This window comes from Lonchura striata, chromosome 8 (assembly GCF_050655825.1).
Source record: "Lonchura striata isolate lonStrDom1 chromosome 8, ASM5065582v1, whole genome shotgun sequence".
Classification (NCBI taxonomy): domain Eukaryota; kingdom Metazoa; phylum Chordata; class Aves; order Passeriformes; family Estrildidae; genus Lonchura; species Lonchura striata.
This window is the reverse complement of record NC_140710.1, coordinates 3,954,529-3,963,930: the sequence shown is the minus strand read 5'-3', so window position 1 is coordinate 3,963,930 and position 9,402 is coordinate 3,954,529.

The window sequence follows — 9,402 nt, the reverse complement described above, 5'->3', positions numbered from 1 at the left end:
GTTTCTCTGGGGCTGATCAAAAAAATCCCAGTGATCATCCCATTGCTGAATAACTGCTTAATCACTTGTCTTTGGAGGAAAACACTTCAGCACATGCTTAAGTGCTGATGTAAATTGGGACATTATTTGGGAAATTAACCAGAGTTTGGTGCCTAATTTAAACACACAAGTTAAAACACTTTGGCATAAATTGTACATTTCTGCAAAGACACTCTTGCTCAATAAACAACAAATCAGGCATTTTTTTAATGCTGTAAAACCTCTTGCCAAAGTGTGAAGATGAGAATATTCTTTTCAATTTTCATAGAATATCTGAGGCACATTTACTGCTAGGCTAGGAAGAACGCTCTGGCAAGAAAAAGGGGAAGATTTTCCAAATTTTATTCCTGGGGAAAAGGTTTATCATGGTACCTGAAGCCATGAAAAGAAAACAGTAAATATAATGCAGCATTAACACCCATCAGGCGGCATGTTTATAGGCAATTGTCTGCTTCACACACCTTGAGTTGTATAATGAGACACAGTGAGTTTTACTACCTCTGAAGTAGAGCAATCATACTCAAATGAGCTGCCTGGAAAGTATTATTGCTGTTATGAAGTGGAATTTATATGTAAAAATAACAAAACAGATTCAAGTATTAGGTAGGTCCTTGTTGACACAACTGAAAACAATGAAGCCAACCAAAAATAGCCTGTGATTTATCACAAAGGAGAGTGAGATCAGGAAAACCACTTTGCACTCTTATACAGACCCTGAAACTTTTTTTTTTTTTTTTTTTTATCTTGAACCTTCATTTATCCATCACCCTTAGGGCACCATGAAGTTTCCGTTAGCAGCTAATTGCAAACTTGTCCCTACCTCAAAATTAGTAAATTCCTCTTTGGCCTTAGCCCAAACTGTATTTTTAGGAGCCTTAAAACAGGTTCATAAAGCAGCCAGTGTGAGCGGCTCATTCTCCAAGAGGTGCAGCAAGGTGTCCTCTATCCCCATCTGGAGAGCCTGGAGCAGGTCAGGGACAGCAGCTCAGCACCAGCCCAAAACTGGCAGCATCACAGGGGCAAGACAGATTTGGGCTACAGGACCAGAGCTTTCTCCAGAAGAAGGACTGAGATCCAGGGCTGAATAAATGAAGGGGTGATGAACCAGCAGCTCAGATGTTGAAACCACCCTTCCCCTTTCCCCTGGTGTTTCTCTCCTGTTACTCTCCTGTCACAGAAAGCTCGGGCACAGACAACCATAAAATTTTTAACCACTGGTCATTCAGGGTGTAAAGATGGGGAAGTATTTTCCTGCAAAATCTTCCCTTTGTAAGTGCAAAGAAATAAACTCTGGGATTGGACTGCATAACAGATGTCTGGTTCCATCTCCTCTGTGGTGAGTGCACTTCAGAGAGAATAACTAAGAAGGGCATCTCTGCATGGAGAGCAGCAGGCGAGTAAATATGAAAAAATGCATAAGTGATGACATTTTGCCCCACATGTGGCACTCTGCACAATTACAGCTTTTCTTTATAGGAGCAGAAGAGGAACCTGAGTGTTCTGTGAGCTGGGCCAGCTGTCATATGATCCCATACATGCAGCCCTGAGGATTTGTTTTCCTAAACAAACTTGCAATCATCTGTCTTTTTAAATATAACTTCTGTGACACACAGAGGAAAATCAGAAAGCGATGCTGAACGCTTTCTATGCTCTATTAATTTTATTATGTAAATCCACTCCCCAATTGATATTTTCATTCAAAACCAGCACAAGATCTGTCATTATTCCTGGATGTAAAGGGAAGTAAAACAAGTAGTATTCAAACAAGTACTCTCACTCAGATTATTATTTTAATACAGCAGTATTGTCTGTAGATAATTTTAAAGCATGTTTGCAGAGCAATTTAAGGCTTCTTCTTCTCAGAGACTATTTAGCTCTGTCAATATTTATTAATATTCCTTTTGTAAATATGATAGAAAGCAGAAATGTTTGACTTAAACCTAATAAGCAGATTTTGAGAAATGGACAACATTGCTTTTTGAGTCATCTATCTCCATTCCTAACAAAGCAGCAACAAAGGGAAAGCAAAAGTCACAAAGACTGAAGCCCCTTGGAAACACGTGCAAGGCATCTTCAGTGTTTGAACATCAGGTCTGCTGCCAGAGGTGAGCATTAAAAAGTTGGTTAAAAACTGCTTTTAAGGTAGCTAATATAACACTCTCAGCTAGTCTATGGATATTGAGACAAGTGTATGCATTTCCTTTAAACACCACATTCCTCAAGTACTTGTAGGAAGTGTTCCACACTGTCCTGGTCTATGATTGCACTTGGTCTAAAGGCCAAACACAGAGTTTGACAGTTTGACTCTGCTGTGGATATTGGAGCTCAGCTTCTCAAACCAACAAAAACATAAAGAAGTTAATTGGAATTGCTTATAAATCAAAGCAAACAGAAACTCTTTTCCCCTGTAGAAACATATTAGTTGTGTTTTCTCCAAAAATACTATCCAATTGTGATTCATAGTACAGAAGCACCAGCATTTTCAGACACAGTTTTTGACTGAGCATTCCAAATACAGAGCAGGAATTAATCCCCAAAGCAAAGAACTTCAAAGCAAAAAAAAAAAAAAAGACAGTAACAGTGGGGAAATCAAAGCAACAGAAAGGCAATGTGGTGTACTCCAGCCAGGAACAGACCCACACTCCAGTTCTGCGTCCTCTTTGTGACAAGCTGGGGAATCAAAGTACAGCTTGTGAACCACATTTGATAGTTTCAGACCTTTACAGATTTATTGAAGCACAGTTTACCACGAGGGACAACTTTATCATTTCCTGAGGGGATTTACCAGCACCTGGCAGTGGATCTGCCAGGCTGTCTTGTAGGCTCCTTCAGGTAATGCACGGCTGCAGTGAGATCACTCTGAAACTTCTCTTCCTCCCTGCCATGTCCCCATTTGGCCCTGGGAACTCAACACTATCATATTTTTCATGGTTCTGTTTTCAGCTAGTTTCAAATAGAGCTTGGCTGCTTATGGTTGCATTTTGCTTATTCTTAAATGCTAGGAGCATGTTTGGGGTGTCTGGATTTTATGGCTTAGTTATATTCCTATGGAACAACTACAATAGGACCATGTTTTACCAAAGGAATATAGGCAAGTAAATTTTCCAATTAGTGAGGTAATGTAGCACTTGTGTATATCATCATGAAGCCGTTAACAAAAATGCTACATTTTCATTAGCTAAAAAGCTATTTATTCCTAATGGGTTGTTCATGACTGAGGGCAAAATTCCACTTTCAGTTACACCAGCATAAATCTGTAAATCCATATGTCTCTGGATTTATATTGGTGTCAGTGAAAGAAGAATTTGCCCTGAATGTTTTAAATGTTTCTATTTAAGGAAGTTATTATTCACCAGTAAAGACCAATCAATAACAGTAACCAAAGGAACTTCTTCCCCACACCATTATATTTAATGGGTCAAAGTATTAAAGAGAAGCTGCAGTGGCAAAGAATTTAAGTATCCATAAAAAGTTCAACTTTCTGATGGTGTGAACACTGTATTCACAATATTTTTTGGGAAGTCTGTTGGCTGTAGAGAAGACTTAAACCAAGGATATCTGGCCACCCAAGCATTCCAGGTTGCATTTTTGATCTTTGTAGAGGGCTAAGCAGCCTTTGGTCTCTCAATCTGGCCTCTGTTCTGTACAGAAAGTTTTGGAGGCAAAGATAACGTCTGTTTGCTGTCCTGAATTCTTGTACAGTGACAGTAGTCAGAGTAACCAGAAAGTATCACATTCTTGCTTGCCCCAGTTTTTAAAAGCCAGCAGATTGTTGTTAATACATGTTTTTCCTTCTGTGATTGATTCTTTTATTCATCTATTGATTCATCTATTCCTTTTATCTACTTTCATCTATGGAAGCATTTGCCATCAGTAAACAAATAATATAAATATAATTAAATACAAAAGGGAAGGGAGATGCCTTGCATTGTTTGAATTATCACCCAGGAATATATTATAATAAGCATGAATAAAACAATGTTTACTGTGAAAGTAGTAGAAACATGCAGCTGTATAAGCACTTCTTAGTAGTAGTAAAAGTATGATTTTTCACTCTCTTTTTTTTCCCAATTAGTTGAGTTTAACTCTATAATCTCATAAGCCACTAAGCACTAGAAAGCATAAATAAAAGTAGAGTCACAGAGGGCCAGCATTAATTCACATTACATGGCATGGTAAAATATTAATTTACAATGAAACACAGGGTTTAGGAATCAATGAGTCCAGTCTAAATATCTGCATGGAGCAGATGGGGGAAAAAAGCCTTTTCAAATATGAGCTAAGAGAGGAGGTTCCTGTGACAATAGCAGGATTTCAAAATTAAATGTCCCAGCATATTCTTCCCAAAATATTTTTGCCTTCTCTTTTTTTGATTGACAAGAACATAAAGTTGCAAGCTAATAAGGATTAATACCATGATAGCACCAAGTACCCTGTGGTCCTTGTCCACACCAATCAGCTCTAAAATGTGTGTTTTCCTGTCCTTTAGAGGTAAGTAAACAATGACATGAGCTGCTGTTCTGGACTGGAGCACAACTACAGGAACTCAATTGCCTGGATTTGTCAGTAGGAAACCTGTGACAAAGCAATGACATTAATACAGAACTCTTGGGTATAATCCTGGGCTGTTTCCACTCTCTGGGGTGAAAGGGTGGGAAAGCAAATCTATTTGTTTGGTTGTCTCTAGGGAAGCAAAAGGGAACCCAGCACGTGAGCTCATGAGGTTTTGGGTTTTGGTCATTTGTGTTACTGGAGGGTTTGTCCACTGCAGAACACATGTTCATCTGTCACATGTTTTCAGTCTTGGTTAAATTCACCTTTCTTTAGTTTCCACTTGCTCATTTCTCTTTTTTTTTTTATCCTTACTCCCTCTAACACCTGGGGTGCAGCCTTTTTTCTTCTCTTTTTTCACTGTTCTCCCTTTAACATGTTTATCACATCAGGCCAGTGGGGGAACCGTGCACCTGCTGCTGATGTGTGGTGTACATGGAAGGTAAAATAATCCCACTTTTCTCTGTGTCCTGGATATCTGAGTCAGGGATAAATTAGGAATTGAGCAATTCCTGGCTCCCATAGCTAAATAACTTGTATATTGTGTTTTGGAGTCCTGGGAGAATTTACTTTCTAATTTAATGAGGAAAAAGCAGATTCAGTATTTTCTCATTAAGGAGAATGATGTTTTTAAAGCCACAGGGCATAAAGCTCAAGCCTTTACTATTTCCACCTTGTGATGAATAAGAATGTCACAGAGAATTAGCAGATACTCTTTGGAAAGCATGAGGGAAAAGTCAGCCTTGAAAGACAGTCCATGAAAGTGTTACTGAGGACCTTGTAAGTGAGCAAAAGTACTTTAAAATCAATATAAAATATTAGTCATAACAAAATTCAGATTTCAGACCTGCACTTGGGCCTGATGTGAAATGTGAAGTCTGGAATCAAACCACCAAACTAATTGTAATATAAAACTTGGAAGAAGATTTGACCCTGGGCCTCTCAAGTCAAAGACTAGTGCAGCAAACAATCAGTCCCTTATAGTGTTTGTTTTCCTTCTCCATTCGCTTTAACTTCCAACTCACATGTGACCTTTCAAAAGCATCATTTCTTCATCTCTAATCTTAAAGCACTTGCATGGGCTTCTGAATGCCCTCAGCACTTCATCAGTCAGCCAGGCTTGTTCCAAAGCATCATCCCAAGCATTTTCAGTTTGTGTCCCTCTACACTTACTTTCCCATTAGTCCATGGGCCAGAAGAAAAAGCAGGCTCCACTGAAAATATTCTTTGCACAAGTCCATGAAATGCAGCCTATTTCCCACTAGGATCTTAGCACATTTACTTTAGAAGCTGAATCCTATTATTGATATGCCACTGATTTATATCAGGAAGGCTCAACATCCAGATATAATTTATCTTAGCCCAGTGTTTGGAAAATGAAGCATTCAATATTGTGTCCTTTGACAAATGCACATAGGCACTGGATCCCAGAGGTAACTCTAACAAATGGTCTTATTCTTGCATCATTCTAGAAATGCCTAAACCCAGCAGCTTCTCAGAATTGCTTTTGTAGGTTCAAGCCAAGTAGTCTCACTGCTGTTGGAGAGAATTAAAATCAAGCCACCAACCCTCAAGCTCAAAAGCTGCAGAGCTCATTCATTTTTAAACAAAATAATTAAAAGAAAAACACTAACCACAAAGACTTCACCTTTAGAGTCAAAGAGCTTGATTGACTTTTTCCCTGGAAATCTTATAGCAGTAGGGAAAGAAACACATTAAAGCCAGGGCTTCCTTTCAGAGTGAATGTTCCATCAAGAAGTGAAAATCTCTCTTTGCTTTCGATGCAGTCATGTGTCTAATCTAACCATAAATACTGCATGACTGTGTTAGACTGATTTAATGGCAGCTCTATAAATAAAAAACCCCTTGACCTAAAGTACAGGCTGTGCTGCTGCCAAGAGGAGGCTTGTTGGAGATGAGGGTGCGGGATAAAGTCCCAGAGCTGTGTCCTGGCCTTGGAGACAGGCTATGGACAGTGGGAACTTGGATCCCTCCTTCCCCAGTGGCTCAGGCTGAGCAGGGAGAGGGTGCTCTAGCAGTTTTCCACGAGGCAGGACAGCATTTGGGAGTTGTTTGTGAAATGCTGAGTGCACACAGACGTACGGGGATTGCCACTGGGATGTTGACATTTACAGCTGGCAGTGCTTTGTGTTACTGAGCTATTCAGGGCACACGGGGCACTGCAGGAACTCTGTGTGTGTTTCTCACAGGGCTCAGGGCATCTGCTCACTCATGTCTGCTTGTTCTTGGCTCCAGAACAGCCAGGTGGGAGGACAGAGACACCCACATTCCACAGCATCTAGGTGATGGATTCACACCTCCCTGCAAAACGGGATTTTTGCAGGTAGCTTTGACCATGACAAGACACAACAGCAAATTCTCCAACGGCTCCAACCATGGAGCAAGAGTTGTTGCAGTAAGGAAGAAAAATTATAAAGAAAAGCCTTATAAAATCAGGCCTGCTCTGGCTGGCCTGCCATTTCTTCTAAGTCAAGCTAGCACCCATGTGAAAGCAATCCTATTGTGAGCAGTTTGTTAGCATAACAATCTGTTCCTGGGGGGGAAAAAAATACAAACCAGCTTGCACCTGTATAAACTGTTTTTACACCTTTAGATAGAAAAATGAAAACTCTCTCTCACAAACAACTTTTCTTGCACGTACACACCGAGAGTTTGAGTGACCAATCAATACAGAATAACAACTTGTTACTAACCAATAAAGTAATTGGCAAGAAAGCCACTGACCAACTGGAGTCCCACGTGAGGTCTGTAAAACTGTATAAAAAGGAGTTATGTAAATAATGCCTTTTCCCAGCATGAAGAAAATGGAGTCCTGTGTGATTTATTCCTATAAGTGGCATGAGAACCTGCCCTGCCTGTGTCCTGTCCCAGCTACTGCTGACCTGCACATGACCAAAACAATCACCTTTCCCAGAGGCTGTATTTCCCATACACATACAGTGTCTGCCAGTGGCTCAAAGGATATAAAAATCCATTTTGTGATCAGTCCAGAGAAAAGGCTGGGCTGGGAAATGGAAGCTGAGCTTGCTGTGCAGCGCAGCCATGTGTCAGTTGATAGCCCTGCCTGGGCATTAGCTCTGAATTCTCCAGGCAGCCTCAAAACACCTCTGTGGAGGTGACATCATGATATCAAAATGAAATGAGACTATTTAAATGCAAGACTATCATGGTGCCAGTACAATGTGAAAATGAAACTGAGTCAATGTAACCCCACAGGGAGCAAGTTACAGTTTGAGAGAGAAATAAAACAATGTAAATGGATGTTACACTGGACTTAAAGAGCCCGCTGAGGCCAGGGTCTGTTGCTGAATTTGTTTGGGCATTCAGCTTAATTTGTGCCATATATCTTGAGCTGGATGCATTGTTTTACTTTACAGCTATTAACTAAAATTAACATGCAGCCAAGTATGTTAGTGTGCAGGCAGGGTTTGACCTAAACTGTGAAAAGCAAAGACACCATGGAAGTCTGGCATATCCCTCCTAAGTGGGAAATGTCACTGAAACAACTCAATGATACAGAATCTACACAATTATGAGTATCCTGGCACTGTCTAAGAAAGATGTTTACAATCTCACTGGAAACTAAAATGTGAAAGCATAAATTATATGGGTGTGTTGGGATTCAGTGTGAATCAAGGCTGGATTCAGGGCAGGCAGGGGGAAGGGAAAATGCAGTATCATCATCAAGTATCCGAAGGGTGTGCAAGAACAAAAAAAGCAAGTTTTAGTCCTTAGGGGAGCTATTGAGGGGTAATGGCACAAAATTGAGGATAAGAACTATCAGTCTGATTACCAGAACAGTCCTGCATTAGTGGGATCTGCTGGGCTGTGACAGGATCTCCCTTGGAAACAGCAGATTTCATCTGGATGTCTTCAAGGAGTGCTGGGATTCCTAATACAGGCCTGCCTGCTCCTGTGCTGCTGAGTAACAGTGCTGATGCACTCGTGAAGCACATCCTGCAGCTGCCCTAAGCAAGGGCTAAGAAATAGAAGAAAAACTCCGTTTTTTGGCAGCCATGTTTCAGGAAAAGCTCTGGACAGTCCTCCAGAAATCTAGAGGTGTTAAGGTCTGCCCAGGCAAAATCTCCAGCTGGAAAAAGGACATAAGCAGGTAGATGCAGAGGCATGGACATCCTCCCACTGCAGTGCACCCATCGCTCACTGTTTTTCTGTATGTGATAGCAACAAAAATGTAATTCCCCAGATGATCACGAACCTTAAATGAATTAATCATCAACATGTGTACAAGACAAAAAATGTTTCATCATAACTTTTTGAAGAAGAACCTGAGATTTATCAGCAGACTCACAGGAACAAGAAGAGGCACTAAAATTTCCCCTTTGCTATAGTGAAAAATGGAGGAATGGAGAGATGCATGATTGAAATGTCCTAGGTCACCCTAACTGTTTTATTGACACTCATTATTGCAGTGACAGAATACAATGCTCCCAAAGAAGTATTATATTCTACCAAGCCTATAATGTCAATGATCTTCAGGGAATCTGTAATTCAGACAACCAGGCTTATTTTAGTAGATCCTAAAGAGCATTTAGTCTATAGCAACTGGCCTTACAATAAAATCCCTGGGAAATTTTGGCTTAGAACTACATGCAGGAACTACACAATTCCTGTTCTGTACCTGTTAAATGTATCAGCTCCGCATTTAATATAAACCATAATCTTTAAAAGACATGAAAGAGAACTCAGTCTAGATTAGGGATCAAAGACATGATTCATGTTACAGCAGTTTTTAGGATACAGGAAACTAAAATAATGTTAACACCCTGCTTT